The sequence below is a fragment of the Hemitrygon akajei genome, chromosome 19, assembly GCF_048418815.1.
Source record: "Hemitrygon akajei chromosome 19, sHemAka1.3, whole genome shotgun sequence".
Classification (NCBI taxonomy): Eukaryota; Metazoa; Chordata; class Chondrichthyes; order Myliobatiformes; family Dasyatidae; genus Hemitrygon; species Hemitrygon akajei.
The window spans coordinates 22,102,534-22,125,309 of NC_133142.1; the positions used below are offsets into that span (position 1 = coordinate 22,102,534).

Consider the following 22,776-nt stretch of genomic DNA (forward strand, 5'->3'; position numbering starts at 1 on the left):
CTGAACATATCCTTGACTGAGTATGCCTTGCAGGAGGCACACCCTTAAAAGCAACTTAACTGCTTTAGATTGCCATATTCAACCAAATGATGCTGGAAACCAAATGATGCCATTCATTCAATATCAATAGGTCTGATTCAGGCCAGTTGTTTCAAAGAGATTTCAGAAAGCAAAGGCAACTGTAATTTAAACATAAAGAAAACATGGTCAAAGTAAAAAAAAGAAACATTGTCCTCAGTTTTGTCAGTCAGCATCTGGCTTCTGATTGGTATAAGCAATAACTTACAGTGAAAACATGTCATTTACCAGTGGAAGTATTGAGAAATCATAACAATAATCATATAGTTTTCCAATTTGTTGAAACTTGTCTTTGAAATTAATACAAACTTCTGGAAATAACAAAATACTGAAATGTCCCGCCATCTTTTTCAGCTCCTTTCCATTATTTAGTAATCACCAGTATTGTCTTTATTTGTGCAAATATATTTTTCAGGCAAAATTAAAATAAGAAGTATCAGTTCAGATTTATACTAGAATAACAAATTTCACATAAGATGCCGGTGATAATAAACCTGATTCTGATTCTGAATCTACTTCAATGCTTCAGCTTACAATATAAAATCTTACAGTTCTGCCGTATTTAGAACCCAACTTTGCTGGTGATTTCTGTATCTTGGGTAATTGGGCATTCCAAAAGAAACACTATCATTTAAATACTCACTACAAAGGACAGATGGAATAGCTCTTTAAAGAAATGCTACCAGTGGCAACTTGGAGTAGATGAAGTTATCTTACCTCCCTCAATCTCAGAAATTACTCATTTGGTAGTCTACAAGCATTCTATGCTGACTTTAACAAACATCATTTCCAATGAAACAATCAACCAAGATCCACTGGCAAAAAGTTACAGTAATAACATACTGCCATCCTCAGACTTAAATGTCTATTCAAATCAAGGAACATGAAAGCTGCCAATCTGACACTCAAGTTGCTCCAATACATGCACAGTGTCATCCCTAATACTAATCTCTTTCCTTCCATTCATCTTCTCCAGTGACCTCACTTACAATATACAGAAATTCAATACTGTTGTACAACACAGCAGAGCCCATGCAAAGGGTCATGGGTGTACATGCTTAAATGTGGAACAATTTACTTGAAACAATCAATCACTTGCTTTACCACTAAGATTGCTTGAGGTAACTATCACAGCAAGTGTCAAAGTGTGACTTGATAGTGCATTTAAAACAGATACTTTCTCATTATGGCTGAACTATTTGGAAAAAAAATCTGATTTTTATTTTGTTTGGAAAAGCCCATTGATGAGAGCAAAAACCAAAAGGAAATAGAAGCAGAAGTCAGCCACTTAGTCCAGAATTGATGCAGGTCTGACGAATGTCACAATTGGCAGATTGATTCAATGATAACTCTCACTTTTTCCCAAGTGCCAAACAAATATCAATTTCATACATCTATGGTACAGCCTACTGAACACAGTATACCTGATAATTGCAACCTTATCAAGTTTCCTAGCAGGTAAAAATTTATCACATGTGAAGCAAAAAATTTCTTCAGTCTTTGTTTAGGTACTGAATTTCGACTTCTTATTGAGGAACAAATAACATATATTTCCATTTTAAAATGTAAAAAAAATGATATGCGCACCCTGCTCCTCTATTCATTCATTCTTTCCTCTGCTTAATTTGTTTGTCAAATTCTGTTCTATGAATTTCAACCGTTGGTTTGATATACCAATTTAAAATAATGAAGTGGTTTAACACACCATTATAAGAGTAATATTCATATCACCATAAAGTGCCCTTCACAACTTCCATTAAATTAATAATTTAATCCCAGCAATATATTTAGACCATAGACCATAAGTCATGGGAGCAGAGTTAGGCCATTCAGTTCATCAGGTCTGCTCAGTCATTACATCTTGGCTGATTTATTACCCCCTCTCAACCCTATTCTCCTGTCTTCTCCCCATAACTCAACCTTTACTAACCAAGAGCCTATCAATCTCCACTTTAAACATATCCAATAACTGGCCTCCACAGCCATTTGTGCCAATGAATTCCACAGATTTACCACCATCTGGCAAAAGAAATTTCTGCTTATGTCTGGTCTAATGATACAACCTTCTATTCTGAGGCTGTGTCCTCTTGTACCACACTCTCCCACAATAGGAAACATCTACTCCGTGTCCAATTTTGCAGGGGCATAGCTGCTAATTGCTACCTTCATTTAATAATTGTATGCTCTAAGTTTGCATACGTATTAATCATGACAACTTAAATAGGTTGAAATTGGTATCACTATAGATCAAGAGTTCTCACTAGTACATCAAAGGGAAACTATTGATACAAAATAACTATATAATTTCTCTGTTTCAAAATTTTGCTTTATAGTGTCTGAATAGTTATTATATGAAAAAGTTATAAATTTGAAACCATGACACTAAGCTTGGTGCCTTTCTTTCCAACCCCAAACAAGGTGAAGCCATTTGAAAGGAGTCAGGCAGTAAAATTATTCATATTATCTCAAATCAATACTTGAGCTAAACTCTTTGCATTCGGGCACAGTTCTACTATCACAAGTTACCTTCAGATCCTTAGCAATGTGTACATGGGTTGGCTGGCCCAACATTCTCTCCCCCAAAATGCAAATACACTGTGGTAATTATTGGCAATTTTCTCCTACTTAATCCGGGGAGGGGGGGGGGGGGAGGAGTGTGACAGTAGATGACTGCCAAACAAACTAGAAGAAAGCAAATTAGAACTTTCCAGGGAAAAAAAATTTCATGGTATGAGATCCACAGTGATTTAATAAGTTGGCTTGGTCATAGAAGACAGAAGTAGAGACAAAGGGGTCTTTCTCTGCTTGGATCTCTGCTGTTCCACAAGGAGGGGTGCTTAGAACTGTGTTGCTTGTGATGTATAGTACTGTGCAGAAGTCATAGATAGATACATATATATCACATACATACACACACAAGCTAGGATGCCTAAGACTTTTGCACAGTACTGTAGTAATTTTATGCATTGCACTGAAAATTATAGATGGTCTTAATAGTAGATTTACAAATGAAAATTTGGGCAGAGAAACAGAGAAGTAGTAGATAGAGTTCAATCGAGAAAAGTGTAAGTTTTTGTATGTTGGGAGATCAAATGCAAGAGGAAAATATTCAGTAAATGGCAGAATCTTCAGAGAGAATTGATCTATAGCAGAGAACGTGAGATGCAAGTTCATAAATTCTTGAAATGGCAACACAAGTAGATAGGGTTGTTAAGGTGTACAACTGGTTTGCCTTCATCTGTCAGGGCATTGAGCAGACAAGTCAGGAAGCCATGTTGCAGTTGCAAAAACTTCAGTTAGGCCATTTTTAGGGTATTGTGTGCAACTCTGGTCCATAAGACCTAGGAGCAGATTTAGGTCATTTAGTCAATTGAGTCTGCTTCACCATTCCATTATGGCTACTTTATTATCCCTCTCAACCATTCTCCTGCCTTCTCTTTGTACCCTTTGACACCCTTACTAATCAAGAATATATCAAACTCTGTTTTAAACATACCCAGTGGATTGGCCTTCATAGCCATCTGCAGAAATGAATACCACAAATTCATCACCCAGTGACTAAAGAAACTCCCTCTCATCTCTGTTCTAAAGAGACACCCTTCTGTTCTAAGGCTTTGTCCTCTGGTCCTAGACTTCCTTCTACAGGAAACATTCTCTTCACGCCCACTCTATCTAGTCCTTTCAGTATTTAATAGGCTTCGATGATGGTCACCTCAAGAAACAAGGCTTTGGAGAGGGTACAGACAAGGTTTATCAGGATGCTGCCTGAGGGATGAGCTATAAGGTAAGATTGGACAAACTTGAATTATTTTCTCTGGAGCTTCAGAGGCTGAGGGGGCAACAAGGAGTCTTTGTCTCAAGGTACAAAGGTCAAATACTACAGGACACAGGTTTAAAGAGACGGCAGGATGGTTGAGAACTATTTTTTGATACAGAGTGTGGTAGGTGCCTGGAACACACTGTCCGGGAGGTGGTAGAGGCAGCTACAGAAGTGACATTTAAGAGTCATTTAAATAGACACATGAAAAGGCACAGGATAGAGCAATGCAAGCAAAGATAGGTGGGCCAAAGGGCCTGTTTCTGTACTCTACTGTGGTATATCCCATATTCTTAGTCAGTGAAATAAGAAAGAAAAAGGAAGCAAAAACCACTATGGTCGGAGAATGTGCCAGCCTCAGCTGATGCAAGTGCTACACATAAAATATGAGATATAAATATAAAACTTAAAATACTCTGCACTTTCAAAAATAAATCATATCATTGCACTTTTGCTCCCTTTCATCTTGAAAATCAAATTTCGCTGTATACTGTCAAACAGATGCTTTGTCAAGTTCTTTGGTAACACAATGCAGAGTAGTCATCTGGTGTTTATATCTCAATGACAGACGACATATAATGTGTACATGAATTGCAAACATGAGATATTAGACATTTGTTCCTGAGTGACACGTCATTATGCTCGACCTCTTCAATTTCTCTTCTAAGCTTGATCCAAACCTGCCAATATTGTTTTTTTAAACAAAAGATTACATCCTCAGTTCTCCTACATTTCCTTTCTAATAGGCCTTAGGGAACCAATGATCCAGGTTGAATTCTGACCTCATGTGCTGACTGTGTGGTGTTCTGCTGTTCTACCCAAAAGAACGTACATTACCACTGCCTGCTCCAGTTTCCTTCCACATCTCAAAAGAGCTGTGGATTGGTTGGTTATTTGTCACTGTAAATCACCCCTCTTGTTTAGGTCAGTGGTAGATTCTGAGAAAATTACCAGTACTTGGGGAGAACTTTTAAAAGTTCAACGTTATTATGAAAGTACATATATGTCACCATATACAATTCTGAGATTCATTTTCTTGAGGGCATTCACTGTAAATACAAGAAACACAATAAAATCAATGAAAGACTGCCCCCATCAGGACGGACAAAAGACAAACCATGCGTGTACAAAAATAAATAAAATAAATGAATTAATGAATAAACAAGCAATAAATAGAGAACATGAGATGAAGAGTCCTTGAAAGTGAGTCCACAGATTATGGGAACATTTCAGTGATGTGGTGAGTGAAGTTGAGTTAAATTATCCCCTCTGGTTCTAGAGTCAGATGGTTGAGGGGCAATAACTGTTCCTGAACTTGGTGGTGTGGGGCCCTGAGACAGCAGTGAGAAGAGAGCATGGCCTGAATGGTGCAGGTCCTTGACGATGGGCGCTGCTTTCCTCTGACGGTGCTCCTTGCAGTTGTGCTCAACGGTAGGAAGGGCTTTCCCAGTGGTGGACTGGGTTGTATCCACTACACTTTGTAGGATTTACTGTTCAAGTGTATGGTATTGCCATATCAGTCCAGGATGCAACCACTCAATATACTCTCCACCACACATCTATAGAAGTTTGTCAAAGTTTTAGACGGCATGCCAAATCCTTGCAAACTTCTAAGAAAGTAGAGGTACTGCCGTGCTTTCTTCACAGTGGCACTTGTGTGCTGGATCCAGGGCAGATCCTCTGAAATGATAACACTGAGGAATTTAAAGTGCCCTCTCCACCTCTGATCCCTCGATATGAATCTCTGATTTCCTCCTCCTGAGGTCAGTAACCAGCTCCTTGGTCTTGCTGACATTGAGTGACAGTTTGTTGTTATGGCACCACTCGCCAGATTTTCAATTTCCCTCCTTTGTCATCAGTACCTTTGAATTGGCCAACAAAGGTAGAGTCTTCAGCAAATGTAAATATGGCACTGGAGCTCTGCTTAGCCTCACAAGTAGGGCAGATGGCTAAGCACACAGCCTGGTATAATTGAAGGCTGCTTGATGCAGATGGGTACCCCATACTGCTGAAGCAAGAAGTTAAAGATACCACCACGGGTCTTTAGTTCTCAGCCAGGTACCCCATCTAGCTCAGATGCTTTCTGTGAGTTCACCCTCAGGAAGGATGCTCTCATGGCAACCTCAGAGACTGAGGTCACAGGGTCACTGGGGGTTGTGAGAGTTCCATGTTTTGATGGTAAAAGCAAGCATAAAAGGCACTGAGCTCATCTGGGAGTGAAGCATTGTTAACACACAAGTTGCTTGGTTTTCTCTTTGTAGGAGGGGACAGCATTCAAGCCCTGCCACAGCTGTCAGGCATTCTTCGGTGATTCAAGTTTAGTCCGGAGTTGCCACTTTGCCCATGAAATGGCTTTCCAGACAACGTACCTGGACCTCCTGTAATTTATTTGGTCGTCAGATCTGACTGCCACTGACATGACCCTTAGCAGATTGTGGATCTCATGGTTCATCCAGGCTTCTGTTGGGGAAGACTCTGAATGATATTCTGGAACATGCTCATCTACAAAAAGGGATTAATCTAGAATTATTGTAAATGGGGGGGGGGGGGGCAATGGTCAGCACGGACTCAGAAGGCCGAAAAGCCTATCCCATGTTACCTCCTCTTTGACTCAATGCTCAGCTAAACTGAGTTTTCCCTCACAATATCTAACTTAATCCTGCTCTCCTAAATAATCACAAGAAATAGTACCATCGGATGGTGAGGAAGGCATTTGGTAAGCTTCCTTCATCGGTCAGTGCATTGAGTACAGGAGTTTGGACATCATGCTGCAACAGTACAAACTGTTGGTGAGACCACAATACTTTGTGAACCATCCTATGATAGAATTTGGGGGAATTGATGTGGGAAGAATAAAAAAGGGTTGGTGTAAGTGGCGGGGGGGGGGGGGGGGGGTTGGTCTATGACAGGCGGTGTGTGGCAAAGGGCCTGTTTCCATGTTGTATCCCTCTACGGCTCTGAAAACTTACTCTTCAGAAGCAATAATTATTATTCACCCTCCTTATCTTTCTGTTAAATGTTGCTCTATTATCTAACTTCTTTGCTCTTCAGGGCAAAGTAAAAATGTAAAGAAAAATGTCATTGTAAGTATGTGAAAATAACTTACACTTATTTATATTTTGCAGCTTGTTATTTGCAACCAAGGCTTAGACTCAGGTAGTGAACACAGAAACTATTAATTAAGCACCGCAAATAATTGTAAGATTTTGTCACTAAAGCAAACTTATATCTCGAGTAGGCCCCAGAAAAGGAATGTGACAAACTAGCAACTTATAGGGCTGAACTGATTAAGAAAATATTTTAATATTATCTTCACACTGAAATTACATTTAATAACGAACTTAAAAGAAAATTGTTCAAGCCACAAGCTGCTAATCTTACCATCATGAACATCAATAGGTCTCAAGTCTAAAATGGTTACAAACAGAAATTCCTTCCTGTTCTCATTAACACTCACTGAACATTTCACCCTGCTAAACCCAGAAATCTTTGTAATCAACACTTAAGCGCATAGTATGTACAAAAAAATGTCTCATGCAGAGTACAAAGTGTAAAGTCACAACACTTCCATTGTAAGTGGTGCCAATTTTTCAATACCTAATTGATGTTGGTTGCAAAAATTGTTTCGTGATTTCAAAATTATGGCTCGACTCCCCCAAAGAAACATAGCTGCAAAATTCAAAATGCAATTTATAGGGTTATGTAATGCTTCCCTCTAATAAAAGTTGTTCTTTGGAGCCATTTATCATTATTACTCAAAGTGAATAGCAGAGTAAACAAACCTTGTTCCCAGTATATGGAGATTAGTTATTTTTAATCATCTGTCAATCTGAAAAATTCTCTGCTTCTTATACCTTCAATGCTACTTGAAATATTTAAACAAAATTTTGTTTTAATGGAACTAACAGCGACAGTTTAGCATGTTAGTTTAACAGAAGTCTACAGATGCCTTGAATGTTTACAGTTCTTTTGTCAGTTAATGTAACCCATTTTGAAACAGGAGATAAAGCATGTTTTATGCTTTGATATGGCTTTAATTCCATAAGTATTACTGGCTCTACTCATCAAATGAACATGAGCCAAACTGTAAAATGTACAGCATTCCATTAAATAAGGGTTTTGTAAAAAGATCCAGACTGCAAACTTTCATCCTTAACCAGCCCAGTTTTTAAATAAGTTATTATCCACTTCTATCTGATCTGTACTGAAAACGTCATTAAGCAGCAAAGCAATGGACACGCAACCTCAGGCAATTGATCCAGCTATGATAATGATTTTGTGAGTGGCAGTAAGGTACATCCAGCTCCCTGGCAAAGCGAAGTTTGCTCTTTTTCTGCAACTTAGAGAATGTACAGGCTAAGGCCTGGACTTTGTGGTAGGAATGCCATGTTCGAAGCAAGTTTACTGTGAAATAGAAAACAACCTTGGCCCTTCAAAACAGAGATCGATACATTTCTGAATATTTGAGAAATCTGAGGACAAGGCGAGAAAACGATATTTGGGACAAAACATTCTCTACTATCAGGTGAATAGTGAAGAACAATTCGGGGAGCAAATGGCCCACCCCGTTGCTAATTCTTATGTTCTACATCTGTTAAGCTGAGAATCCTGTGAGTGATGTCACGATATTTCACGTCCAGCACTGCTTGGCATCTGCTCATTTGCAATCAAGAGAAATCATTTGAACTAACTTGCATTCAAAATACCATAAAAACTGTACACATCAAAATATGTGGTCTAAATTTTCAAAATGGTGCACTATGCCATAACTACTGCTTACCAGATTATTTGACCTAAATAAAAACTAACAATCTGTGCATAGATCAATCGATTACTGTATGTAGGATGTTCTCCTAACGGGTTGTCCCATCAGTGGGCCTTCAGTGGCTGTCAAGGTGATCTGGAATCCACATATTCTGGTGCAATGTGAGCAAGAGCAAGAGCTGGCTATGGTTAGTGGTTGAGACTTTCGGTCTCTCCTTTCACAGCTATGGCTTGTTCTCTGCGGCACAGCACAGGTCATTCTCATGTAGCACAGATCCCTCTTGAACAGATTTCCTCCAGGTTTATCTGTTGAGTGCAATGTTTTCCCAGTTTTTAGATACAATGTTGAATTTCTTCAGGTTGATTTTGAGGTTATCTTTGAAACATTTCAGGAGCTCGCTGACCTTCCTTCATATGGCAGTAAAGGATCTATTTGGGGAGACATGAATTAGGCACCCAGATGACATGAGGAATTGTATTGCTTTATCATGGTGAAGATGCTGTTCATGTTGGCATCCTCCAACCGATCCTCAAAATCTTCCATAAGCACCTTTATCAGTATTGATCTAGGACTTTCAGGTGCCTATTGTAGAACAACAGCTCTGTAGACTAAAAGTTTTGTTTGGACCCATGGGTCACTGTCTTCAAGTTCCCTTTTCCTTATCTTGTGTTTTATCTAGGTTTCACACAAGCACAACTCAGTAACTGGTTGATCTCCGAGTCAATGTCCACTTTTGAGGAAAGAATGCTACCAAGGTTAGGAAAGTGGCCTACATCTTCAAGGGCAATATTGTTAACTTTTAGGGAGGAGTGGATAAATGGCTGGTGGGGCTGTAGCTGACATAGGGTCTGTGTCTTTTTGATATTCAAAACATGACCCAGGGCCCTAAATGCCTTGCAAAGCCATTCAGGACATGTTGTTGGTCTTTTTCAGAGTGTGTTGCAATGGCATTGTCATCCATATACTGAAACACCATTATAGTGTTAGTGCTGACCTTGTTCTTGGTCTTGAACCGATTGAGACTGAAAAGTCCGTTATCCATTCTGTACACGATTAGAATTCCCTGTGGCAGGTCTTGGCAAGGAGGTGAAGGATGGCAAATAGGGTGGGTACAATGATCCAGCCCTGTTTGACGCCTGTCCTGACAGTGAAGCATTCTGATTCAATGCCTCTATTGCCAAGTACTGTGGCTGACATGCCATCATGCAATAGTGTATTTGTCAGGGCAGATGGGTCTTGTTAGTATATGCCATAGAGTTTGGTGGTCTACTGTATCAAATGCCTTTGTCAAATCTATGAAATCCATGTACAAGGATTTCCTTTATTACAGAATTTTTTCCAGCAGAGATCCCTCAAGGAAGGCGGACCACCACATACACGCTCTGCTCCTGATCATCTGGGAAAGGTTTAAATGTCCTCAGAGCTCAGGGTGCTCTAATAGTGACCATATCCATGAAGGGAGATAAGACAGATTGTGACAATTACAGAGGCATCTCCCTCCCTTTGAGGATCAGTTGGAGGAAGCCAACATGAACAATAGGCTCAGTGCTTGCATGTATCCTTGTCAACCGATCCCTTCCTCTGTCTGAAGAATCTCTCCCTGAATTGCAGTGTGCTTTCCGCCCGTTGAAAGATACCACAGACATGATCCTCACAGCATGGTAATCACAGGAAAATTGCAGTGAACAAAGGCAATTCTTGTACTTAGATTTCATAGATTTCACAAAGGCATTCATTTTCATATGTGAAGCAACAATCTGCTGGATGAAAAATGGACCCAGCAGCATCCGTAGGGGAAAAAGAAAACTGTCAGTGATCTGTGTATATGGCTCCACAATATCGCTGCTCCAGAACAAAAAGGACCTTCTTTTGACTTTAACATGATACTTCAACTTCTACCCGAATCATATGTGTATCACCCAACTATAATTGATTGTTCAGTATCGCGCTTAGTCATCTAATCTAATCTGATTTTGTATTTGCTTCCAAGATTACTGTCAGAATTCTTTGATGAGGTTTGCTGGTCTGACATGATGATGGCACCAAGGATCTGGACAAATTGACGCTCGACAGCAGCAGACTGCCGGATCTTTTTTTAGGAGTTTGCCTCATGGCTGGGAGAAGGTTCCATTGCTCCAGTACAAAGACAATTTCTGGATCATAGCAGGAAAAGCCATCTATCAATCTAAATCCAAAGGAAAACATTGCAATTTATGTGTAGTAGCTTGATTTTTCTACCAAGTGGTTCATATGTTCATCAGACAATTAATTACATTAAAATGGGGTTACTCAGAACAATGCAAACTGCCAACCTCTGGTAACCAGCATTGTAATAGATGGGTCAACACAGAGAGAAAAACAAGGGAACGTACACGTCAGTGATGAGGAAATGACAAATGAAGGGCAGTGGTGTAGGAATTGCAATTCAAAGTTCAAAGTAAAATGTATTATCCTATTACATACATGTCACAACATACAACCCTGAGATTCTTTTTCTGCGGGCATACTTAGCAAATCTATAGAACAGTAACTGCCAATGGAGTACTAGCGTCCCACCCACCCTACCTGCCTTCACTGCTGGTGATGAAAAGCGGTCAGTAGTGCCAAGTTTCAAATATCTTAGGAGCATTCCCTCTAAGGGTAGCGGCATTGACAACGACATCCAGAGCCGCATTAAACAGGCATCAGCTGCCTTTGGGAGACTTCGGCGTAGAGTCTTTCAGAACAGGAGCCTCCGTCCCTCCACAAAGGTCACCAGATACCAAGCGGTCTGTGTCAGCACCCTCCTTTATGGCTATGAAGCTTGGATAACCTACAGCCGTCACATCAAGTCCTTGGGGTGCTTCCACATAAGCTGCCTTCAGCGCATCCTGGGAATTACCTGGCGTGAGCGGGTGCCTCACACTGAAATACTAGTAAAGACCAACTGCAGAAGTATTGAGGCCATGATCACCCAGCGTCAGCTGCAGTGGCTGGGGCACGCGATAAGGATGCCCCCATGTCGGCTACCCCACAGAGTGTTATACGGCCAGCTACATCATGGTCGACGCTCAGCTGGAGAGCCGAAGAAGCACTATAAGGATCAGATGAAGAATGCTTTAAGGAAGTGCAAGATCAGACCTGAGGACCTGGAGGATGTTGCTGCTGACCGTAACACTTGGCGACAGCTGTGTAGGGACGGGGTTTGTATTCTGGAGGTGGAAAGAACAGCCAGAAGACAGCAGAAGAGAGCCAGGAGAAATGCAGCCATGGTTGCAATCACTACCACATATACATGTCCCACATGCAATAGAACTTGTGGGTCCAGGATAGGACTGTATAGTCATCAAAGATCTCACCGTTAAAGGAGTGAACGTCATCATTAGATTCCGATGGACAACCGAAGAGAAGAACTGTAAACAAGATCAATAGACAACAAACCGTGCAAATGTAGATATAAATAAATAGCAATAAATAACAAGATAAAAGAGTCCATAAGTGAGTGTAGTTATCCCCTTTTGTTCAAGAGCCTGATGACTGAAGGGTGGTAATTGTTCTTGAACCTTGTAGTGAGAGGGGCAGCAGCTGCCAGGAAAAGGCAGGGCTGAGAGAGAGAGAGAGGTAGTGCCAGGAGCAGCCAAGCCAAGGCTTGATTACCAGTTAAATTTGACAAACTAAACTTTGCCAAGTCCTGCCCCTGGATAATAAACATTTTTTTTTAAACAAGAAGTCTAATGTGAAAGCCAATACTTATCTGAAAACATGTCAAAATTCAGAAGTCACTTAAAGCCTACGAAGCAAGGCTTCCTACCTTTCATAAGTTTTGAAAAGGACGTCACAATAGCAGAGAGGACAGCACAGTAGCATAGCAATTAGTCTAACGCTTTACAGCACCGGCTGTAAGATCAGCGTTCAATTCCCACCACTCTTAGTAAGGAATCTGCACATTCTGCTTACGACCGCATGGGCTTCCAGCAGGTGCTCAAGTTTCTTTACCTTCCAAAGGTGTACGAGTTAGAGTTAGTCTGCTGTGGGCATGTGATGTTGGTGCTGGAAACATGGCAAAACTTATAGGCTGCCCCAGTACATTTCGGTCTGTGTTAGTAGTTGACATTAGTGATCCATTTCAGATTCAGATTCAGTTTATTGTCATTTAGAAACCACAAATGCAATGCAGTTAAAAAATGACACAACGTTCCTCCAGAATGATATGACAAAATCATATGACAAAACAGACTACACCAGAAAATCCACATAATGTTTGGCAATCCCCAATCCAGAGTCCGAAGAGGCTGCTGCGTATTAATATCGCGCTACCGTCTTAGCGCGTTCCCCGGAAAGGAGCTCCAAATCCATCAGACAAACAAGACCAAAAACTAAAACACTATGTTTCAATGGAGATGGGACAAATAAGCTAATATTTATCATTCTTTATCCTCTCGTGGTAATTCTAAGTAAGATTTGAATGGCACATGGCTCTTTAGCCATTTAGTTGGATTCCCTTTTCTGGGATCCCCATTCATTCAATACTAGGTGAATTTCAAATTTGGATTTGGAACTTGCTTGCCCATAGAATACAGAGAGTTGGGGCGTAAAGCTGTTATTTTGGCTACAGGTCTGTGATCAGTGATTTTCCACCAGGATTGGTGCTGGAACCTCTGCTGGCTGTGATATATATGAATGACTTGGATGACAATGTACACAGGTAGATTAGCAAGCATGTGATGATAGTGACTTGTGAAGATGTGAGCACTTTAAAGGACTATAAAACAATATAATAGGATATAGGTCAGTTACAGATATGGGCACATAAGTGACAGATGGTGTTTGATCTAGGCAAGTGGGAGTTGTTGCATATTGGGAGGCCAAATAAAAGGAGAACATATACAGTTAACAGTTAGTGCTTTAATAGCACTGAGTACGGCGAGATCTTGGGATCCAAGAACATAGTTCACTGAAACTGGCTATCACAATTGGATAAGATGGTAAAGAAGGGAAATGGTATGCTTGTCTTCAGTAGCCGGGGTGTTGAAATTGAGTAAGGAAGTTATGCTGCAGCTATATAAAACATTGATCAGAAGCACTTTGCACACAGTTCTAGTTCCCCGTTATAGGAAGGATGCAGCAAATACGGAGAGGGTGCAGAAGAGGTTACTGAATTACTAATTGCATTAGAAGGTACGACCAACCTTGAACTGTTGTCGCTGGAGCATCAAAGGCTGATAAGAGACTTGATAGAGGTGTTTTTTTTTAAATTATGAGACTCATAGATAAGCTGGATAGTCAAAATCTTTTCTCCAAGGTAGAAATATCAAATACCAGAGGATATGTTTTAAGGTGTGGGGGGTCAATATAAGGGGCAACTATTTTTTATGCAAAGAATGATAGATGCCTAGAATGGGTTACAGGCAGTTTTGGAAGCAGGCAGTTTGGTGGAATTTAAGAATCATTTTGATAGTTACGTAAATCTGAAAGGATTGGAAGAATATAGCTGATACACATTAAGAGGACATTTAATATAAACTAGCATCAAGATCAACACAACATCATGGGTCAGATGGCCTATCAAGTGCTGTACCATTTCTAAGTTCCATTCATGCTTAAGTAGCAAATCAATTATTTTGGATAAGATATGGTGAAGCAAATGGAACACTGGGCAGATTCATCACAGCACATTTGATGAAACGTTCTCTCTGAAGGAGATATTCTTTTTCAGAAGGTTTACATATCTCAGTCTCAGTTTATGCAGTTCCAGCTACCCTCAAAATAAAGAAGGTATCTATAGAAGAAACTTGTTAGTGATCAGGGTTATCCACTGCAGTATTTAATCAGAAAAAGATTATGATTCCATTGACAAACAAGATTAGAGTTAGTTGAGGGAAGAACAAGATTTCTGATACTTAAATCCACGTCTCATTGACTTTTGCATTTGGCAGGGATATTTCCAATGGCAGAGGAAGGATAACAAACACTTTTTATCATCATAACAGCAATTTAAAGAATTTGCTATAATATTTTTATAGCTCAGCTTCCAAGTACAATAACATAAAAATCTCACTTCACAGCAACGGGCTGACAATTTTGGATATTCTAATCTAAAGCAATATTTGCAACAAGCTGCATACTTGAGTGAAATGGATGACATTGTAGGATGAACGATTGCACTTACTTAACATCTTTAACAACCTCAAGATATCTAACCTAAAGCATTTCACAGACTATCAATTTATTTTAAACAGCAGCACACAAGTTCCCATAAAGAGAAATAAGGTAATAATCAAATATCTGTATTTGATACCAGTGCGGTTATAACCAGTGAATGACTGGTCTGGCTCCTATCAACTACTGTCGCAGGGTTAAGGTGAAACATGTGCTTCAGGGATGCCCAATTCTAAAAGAGAAAGCTTTAGCAGAAATGAAATGAACTAAACCACTGTTGATTTATAACCCCATTGCCTAGCCTTGAGTAAACACTGAGCAAAAGACTCAAATAAAGTCAAATCATTCAATTAGTATATTTATTTGATATTATTGCACTCAGTTCTGCATTTCTTCTTTAAATACCCCAGCGACCTAGCAGATACAACCATCTGCAAAAATTTCCCAGTTTTAACTATACCCTCATAATCTTGTAATAGTAAACCCTTTTTTAAGATTCTCTCATTAGTGGAAACTTCTCAGTATCTATCCTGTCAAGCCCTCTAGAGATCTTAAATGATTCAATATAGTCATCACTAATTCTTCTAAACTCCAAGTACTCAATAAGATGATGAGAGGCATTGATCGTGTGGATAGTCAGAGGCTTTTTCCCGGGGCTGAACTGGTTGCCACAAGAGTAGGTACAGAGGAGATGTCAGGGGTAAGTTTTTTTACGCAGAGAGTGGTGAGTGCGTGGAATGGGCTGCTGACAACGGTGGTGGAGGCAGATACGATAAGGTCTTTTAAGAGACTTTGGGATTGGTACATGGAGTTTAGAAAAATAAAGGGCTATGGGTAACCCTATTATTTTCTAGGGTAGGGACATGTTCGGCACAACTTTGTGGGCCAAAGGGCCTGTATTGTGCTGTAGGTTTTCTATGTTTCTAAGCAATACAGAAAAAATAGTACAGTATTTTGAATTATTTCTTGAAACAACTAGAAACCAGAATGGGGACCATAAGCCACGTTCAGTTCCATGACTAGAACTACTGAAGAGGCAGATTGAAGCGGAACCAATTTGCAGAGTACTGAACAATCCAGCTCAGGTGTGTTCAATTTGATGATTTGTATGAATCAATATTACAAGTGCTTGAAATCCCTGCTCTTTGGAACTCAGCAACATTGTCAGCTATTGTAGAAGTACAGTCACCTTATTGATGCAGCTTTTTTCTTCAGCAAAGGATTCAATAGAGTATATGCACAGAGTCTTTTGGAAGGAGAAAATGTAGAGGACAGAGTCTTAAATTTAGATTCAAGCCCAGCCAAGCAAGCAATTCAGCTCGATGAAAGGGCTATGCTTACCTCCAATCAGGCCTCTTCTAACAGCTTTTTCAAAGCTTGCAGAGAGATTTAGGCCAGTTAGAAGTGTGGGCTGAAAGATGGCAGATGGAGTTTAATGCTGATAAGTGTGAGGTGCTACATTTTGGTAGGACTAATCAAAATAGGACATACATGGTAAATGGTAGGGCATTGAGGAATGCAGTAGAACGGAGTGATCTAGGAATAATGGTGCATAGTTCCCTGAAGGTGGAATCTCATGTGGATAGGGTGGTGAAGAAAGCTTTTGGTATGCTGGCCTTTATAATTCAGAGCATTGAGTATAGGAGTTGGGATGTAATGTTAAAATTGTACAAGGCATTGGTGAGGCCAAATTTGGAGTATTGTGTACATTTCTGGTCACCAAATTATAGGAAAGATGTCAACAAAATAGAGAGAGTACAGAGGAGATTTACTAGAATGTTACCTGGGTTTCAGCACCTAAGTTACAGGGAAAGGTTGAACAAGTTTATTATTCTTTGGAGCGTAGAAGGTTGTGGGGGACTTGATAGAGGTATTTAAAATTATGAGGGGGATAGATAGAGTTGACGTGGATAGGCTTCTTCCATTGAGAGTAGGGGAGATTCAAACAAGAGGACATGAGTTGAGAGTTAGGGAGCAAAAGTTTAGGGGTAACACAAGGGGGAACTTCTTTACTCAGAGAGTGGTAGCTGTGTGGAATGAGCTTCCAGTAGAAGTGGTAGAGGCAGGTTCGATATTGTCATTTAAAAAAAATATTGGATAGGTATATGGACAGGAAAGGAATGGAGGGTTATGGGCTGAATGCAGGTCAGTGGGACCAGGTGAGAGTAAGTGTTCGGCACGGACTAGAAGGGCCGAGATGGCCTGTTTCCGTGTTGTAATTGTTATATGGTTACATGGTTATTAGCTGAAATTAAATTTGTCATGAAAATGCTACAATAATTTTAAGGCTAAGAATAAAGTTGCAGGAACATATCATCTGATGAAATCCTGATATTGTTTTCTAGCCACTTCCATTCTGACACACAACAGAAAATGCAGCTGGGATCACAGCAACAGTTTCTAACCCACACCAGAATAACAAAGTGCTTCTGCTAACATATACATTCAAGTTCAAAGGGTGAATTCATTTTTCTACTGTGCATAATGAAGTTTCTCATCATTATCCTGCATCAATAGCAAAAATAATTTTAACAAATCACTCCTGATGTGATCAGATTATCAGCTCATTCAAATTCAGAAATGGTTTATTCATGCACAGACTGTTTTCTTGCCGGGAAGAACAAATACTTAGAATAAAGCCCCTCAGCAATTGATTACTTCCAGTGAATTTTGGGGGGAATAATTTACTGTCAGCAGCACTATAACCAGACAAAATTACTGGCAGAAATTGAGGAAGAGAGCACCAATAATCCAACATGCATGTAGAGCCAGTGACCACGGGTAAATCACTCCTTAATGGCTTAATGTCTGCTAATTTATTCCCATAAATTACAGTATATGTTTCTATATGTCAAAAAAATTTAATTAAAACTATACAACAGAATATTTTAATAGATTTAAATTGATAAGAAAATATATGTCAAGGTTTCATAGCAGTATGAGATTTGCTTTTTGCAACTAAGTTAGAATGCTAGGGTGAGAGAGATGATTTGCTCCACTTCCATCATAGTGAATAGCTATGAAGATCTCAAAGTTCAAGACAACTGTTCTTTATTTATTCTACAACTGTTGAAATTTTGAGAGAAATCTACTACGGCTTATTCTAATATATATATTTTAAAGTGAGGCGAGAGGGAAGAATCCATTACAACTTATTTTTTCTATCACTATTTAGTATTATCAGTTACTGGGTTCTCATTTTCTGCACACAGAAGAGCACAATGTTAATGCTACAGGCAAGTGGAAGCATGTTTTTAGCACAGCTATTTTAATAAAGAAGGATAAGCTTCTTCCTTATCCACTTCTCCCATCCCAACTGCTGTATAACATTTTTCTTTATATCTCTATTCAGCAAGTTACTGATCCGAGCAAGTTACTTTCATTCTTGACCACGCTATTGCTTCTGATGTAAACTGAACTGTTATGCATCTAACCTACCTTCAAGATGGCATATATCCCTTTTCTCATACCACATATTTTCATTCAACATTTTCACAATATTAATTTCATATGGCTTCATTATTATACCCCCATATCAGAGGAGGCTCTTTTGACATCCTCCGTACCCGTGCAGCAGTATAACTGAAAGAAACTCCCTTCTCCAATGGTGTCTATTTCTGGTTTATCATTTATCTAAAACTGTCATAATTTCTTTATTTTCCAGGTAACACAATATTTTAAGTTTCTGTCTAAACTGAATATATGACATCCTACAAACTCTTTCTCCTCCCTGCATTCTCCTATTCCAACAGATAGCATATGATTCTCTTAAATCTCACTCTCTCAGGACAGAAACAGAATCAACTCCTGCCAAAGCAAGGACCTGGACCCACTGTAAATTGCCTATCACCACAATAGGTCTACAGTGAATTCAATTACACTGGCTCTCCATTCAGCCTTGGGTCACCTGGACAATAGCAATACCTACACCAGGCTACTGTTTATTGAATATAGCTCAGTGTTCAACACTAATCAACAACCTCCAAATCCTGGGCTTTGTACCTCCCTCTGCAAACAGATTATTGACTTCCTTATCGGGAGACCACAGTCAGTGCAGATCTGAAATAACATCTCCTTCTCGTTGACATTCAACATGGGTGCACCCCAAGGATGCGTACTTAGCACACGACTCTACTCTCTACATGCCCGTGTGGCTAGACACAGCTCAAAGGGCATCTATAAATTTGAATGACATGACTAGTGTTGGCAGAATTTCAGATAGTGACAAGGAGGTCCAGGTGTGAGATAGATCAGCCAGTTGAGTGGTGTTGCAACAGCAACCTGGTACTCAACATCACTAAGATCGTTGACTTCAGAAACAGAAAGTCGCAGGAGCTCACACCAATCCTCATCGAAGGATCAGCAATGGAAAGGGTAGACTGTTTTTAGATCCTGGGTGTCAACATCTCTGAAGATCTATTCTGGGCCCAACATATTGATGTAATTACAAAGAGGGCATGACAGTGGCTATATTTTATTAGGAGTTTGAGGAGACTATCACAAATTTCTACAGATGTACCATGGAGAGCATTGTAACTGGTTGCATCCTCGCCTGTTATGCAGAGGGCACTGCACAGGATCAGAAAAGTTGCAAACTCAACCAGCTCCATGAGCACTAGCCTCTCCAGCATCCAGGGCATCTTCAAAAAGCGATGCCTCAAAAAGGCTGTAGCCATCATTAAAGAAACCTATCACCCAGGACATGCCCTCTTCTCTTTGCTTCCATCATGGTGGAGTTACTGGAGCCTGAAGAGACACAACTCAACATTTTAGGAACAGCTTCTTAACCCCGCCATCAAATTTCTGAATGGACAATGAACCCATGTGCACTACCTCACAATTTTTTTTCTTTTTTGCTTTTTGCTCATGTTTGTTTAATTATTTAATTCACACACATTTATATTCCTCTTGTAATCTTTCTTTTACTATTATGTATAGCATCATACAGATGCTGCAAAACAACGTATTTCAAAACATATGCCAGTGATATTAAACTTGATTTTGATGTTGATTCTGAAGTACATAAAATGAAGTACTTTGAAGTAAAGTGACCAATCAAAAGAAGTTCAATGACTATTTGAACAAAAGGATCCCACAGACAACAACCAGGCATTTCACTGGTCCCTACATCGTAGTTAACAATGACAACCTAACCCACTTGGTTTATATTGGCCTCTTTCTCACTAGTCAGTTGTATCAACCCGTGATGCACTATCAATAACTCTCGGAGACGTGAGGTAAGATATAGGCTTTTATTGGCTAGAAGAAAGAACAAGCAGCAATTGACCACCACCCTACATCCTGGAGACTGAGCCCGGGGTAATGTCTCCAATCGTCTTTATACCGGGGTCTGTGGGAGGAGCCACAGGAACAGTCAGCGGGGGGGGGGGGGGGGCGTGGCCAGACAGGTATATGTAGTTCACCACAACCCGTAATAGCTTTCTTTCATCTTTTATGACACAAACAGGTATAAAAACATTGTGCGTTGGGTACAATTATCATCAGATTTACAGTCAGAGAGATACAGGCCCTTCATCTACAAAGTATATGCTAACTTGTAGTCATAACAATACTGATCACATTTAAAAAATAATTTATGGACTTTAAAATGGAGTGGCTTGATGAAATGTTCTACAATGAAGATATTTAAGTTCTTTTTTTTGCTGGGGAAAATAAATCTGGTATTTACAAGTGTAGCCCCCTGCCTTGTTTCAAAAGTACCCTGGCTAACCCTCTGAATTTCACAGAAGAGGTATAAATAAATGTCAGTTTAACATTCATCCAAAGAGTACCAATTGTGACAATGCAGCATCTCAAGTCCCCAAGAGGACATGTGTTCCCTCCCCCAATCCAAAGACAGATGGGTTAGTAGGTTAACTGATCACAGGGTGTAATTGGCTGCGCAGGCTTGTTGGACCAGAAGGGACTAATACTGTGCTGTATCTCTAAATAAATATTTAACATCTAAGAGATGCTCTCCCCACTTTGGCACTGAGTTGGGTAAAGGATGCAGAATTCTGATCAATCGCAATCATTTCCTTACTCCTGTGATTGATAATTTTAGGAAGCATTCTAAATATACCTAACAACAAAATAGGAGATCCAATCTAAGTACAAATAAAAACTAGTAAGTTAAACATGTAAAAGAAAAATGCCTAAGGGCTAGGGTTCCTGCTTTCACAAGTGCAAGACATTACCGAATATCAAGCATAAGTCACATCAAGTTTATACTAGTAGTTTAAAAATAATATTGCCTGCAGCAATCCACCCAGCATTTTGGCCATGTCCCCAGGTTAGAGACTGTTGCCAAGTCTCCACCTATTTTGTCTATTTGTGAAGGGCCTTCAAATTGAGTTCATTTCCTTAAGTGCTCAAGCACAAGCTGGCACAGTTAAATCTCTTACATATTAAAAAAATATTTACTAAGAAACTTATAAGCATATACCCATGAAACCAGTAAATGGTCCCCCCTGATAATTCTTCCTTAATTTTCAGTGATTTAAAAACAAGTCATCTACAGCAGAACCAGGCATTTACCTGAGCTGCATGTACAAGGTTATCATTTAAGTACGTAGATGAATATTTTTAATGCAAAGAAGATTGTTAACTGCATCTGTTAGACTGACTGATTACTCCGTTCATGAAAGTTTTTATTTTGCAATTATGCAGTGCATTTCAGCAGAAACCAAACACCACTATTCTGACCAAATTTTCCAATTACAAAAAGGAAACTCTACCAAAATACTCAATGTCTGAACACTATATTAGATCTCAAAATATTTCATGCAATAATTGATTTTATTTTCAGGGCAAATAATTTTTTTAAAATGGTGAACTATCAAGGAGATGAAATACTGCCAAACTCAAGAATAGTTTTTATAATGGACCCCAAATAGACTAAAGTTTGTAATGAACATCTGCTCTAAATCTCAGTGGCATAGAGAGGAAATGCCATCTGCCTGGCTCAGCTAGATACAACACAGAAGAGAAAGTACACAGATAAGGCCTCTGGTTACACAGCAGCACTCAACCATGTTTCTGCTTCACAATCTATTGTGAAGTTTATACCACAAGTGAAGTAAACTTTTGCCTTCCCTCCACTGGAGCTCACTCAGACCTCCATGTCCAGAGCTTCAAATGGCAGTATGAGAGGAGCATAATGTTCAGCAAACTGCTTCACCGTGCTCACAAGAAGAGCTTCTGGCAATTGAATATAAAATGCTACAACAAGGTAGAGCATCAAATACTAAGCCCACAACCAAGTTGCCAAGGAATTTCTATATCAACAACTTCCACACATCTTACTCACGACAACAGCTACATTTTATTCTTTTCCAGGATGAGGGCATCATCGTTAACTATTTCTTGCCCTTTCCCAATTGCTCTCAAGCACCTCCCTAAACCAGTCAGTCTATCTGTTAAAGGCACACCAATGGAAAGAGAGCTTCAAGGATTTAGAACAAGATGCCTTTTGGGAAGTGTACAGCTTTGAAGGGGTATTTGCAGATGGTGATATTGCCATCTGCCAACAAGCATGATTCTGGTAGTAGAGGACATGGGTTTAGGAGACATTGTCAAACTCAGGTTTTTCTGGCAAATTTTGTGGATGGCCAGAGGAACAAGTAAATGTTTAGAGCTATGAATAGAGGATCAGTCAAGGGAATTGTTTTGTCCAGATGGTGCACATTAGGAGTTATTAAGCACAGGATATTCTCAGGAGCCAATGGAATAGGGGGATCAGCTAGTTCAAGCAAATGAGAACCTGTCTTCAAAACAAAACCTGTTGACAGTATGAGATTCCATTGACACTTTAAAACTATCAAAACATGACATTGGATGTGGGATATTCTGATTGCACCATTTTAACTACACAGGTTAGATGATTTGGGGTACTATGGTAGTGCAGTGGTTAGTGTGATGCTATTATAGATGGGGGCATAGGGGTACAGAGTTCATTTCCAGCCCTGTCTGTAAGAAG

The 22,776-nt window shown here is 39.7% G+C and overlaps 1 protein-coding gene across 2 annotated transcripts in view; it reads right to left on the reverse strand.

Annotated features, from left to right (window-relative positions):
• LOC140741811 (ERC protein 2) overlaps window positions 1-22,776 on the reverse strand; it is a 767,514-nt gene that overhangs the window by 494,158 nt on the left and 250,580 nt on the right. The gene's annotated exons all lie outside the window — the stretch shown is intronic.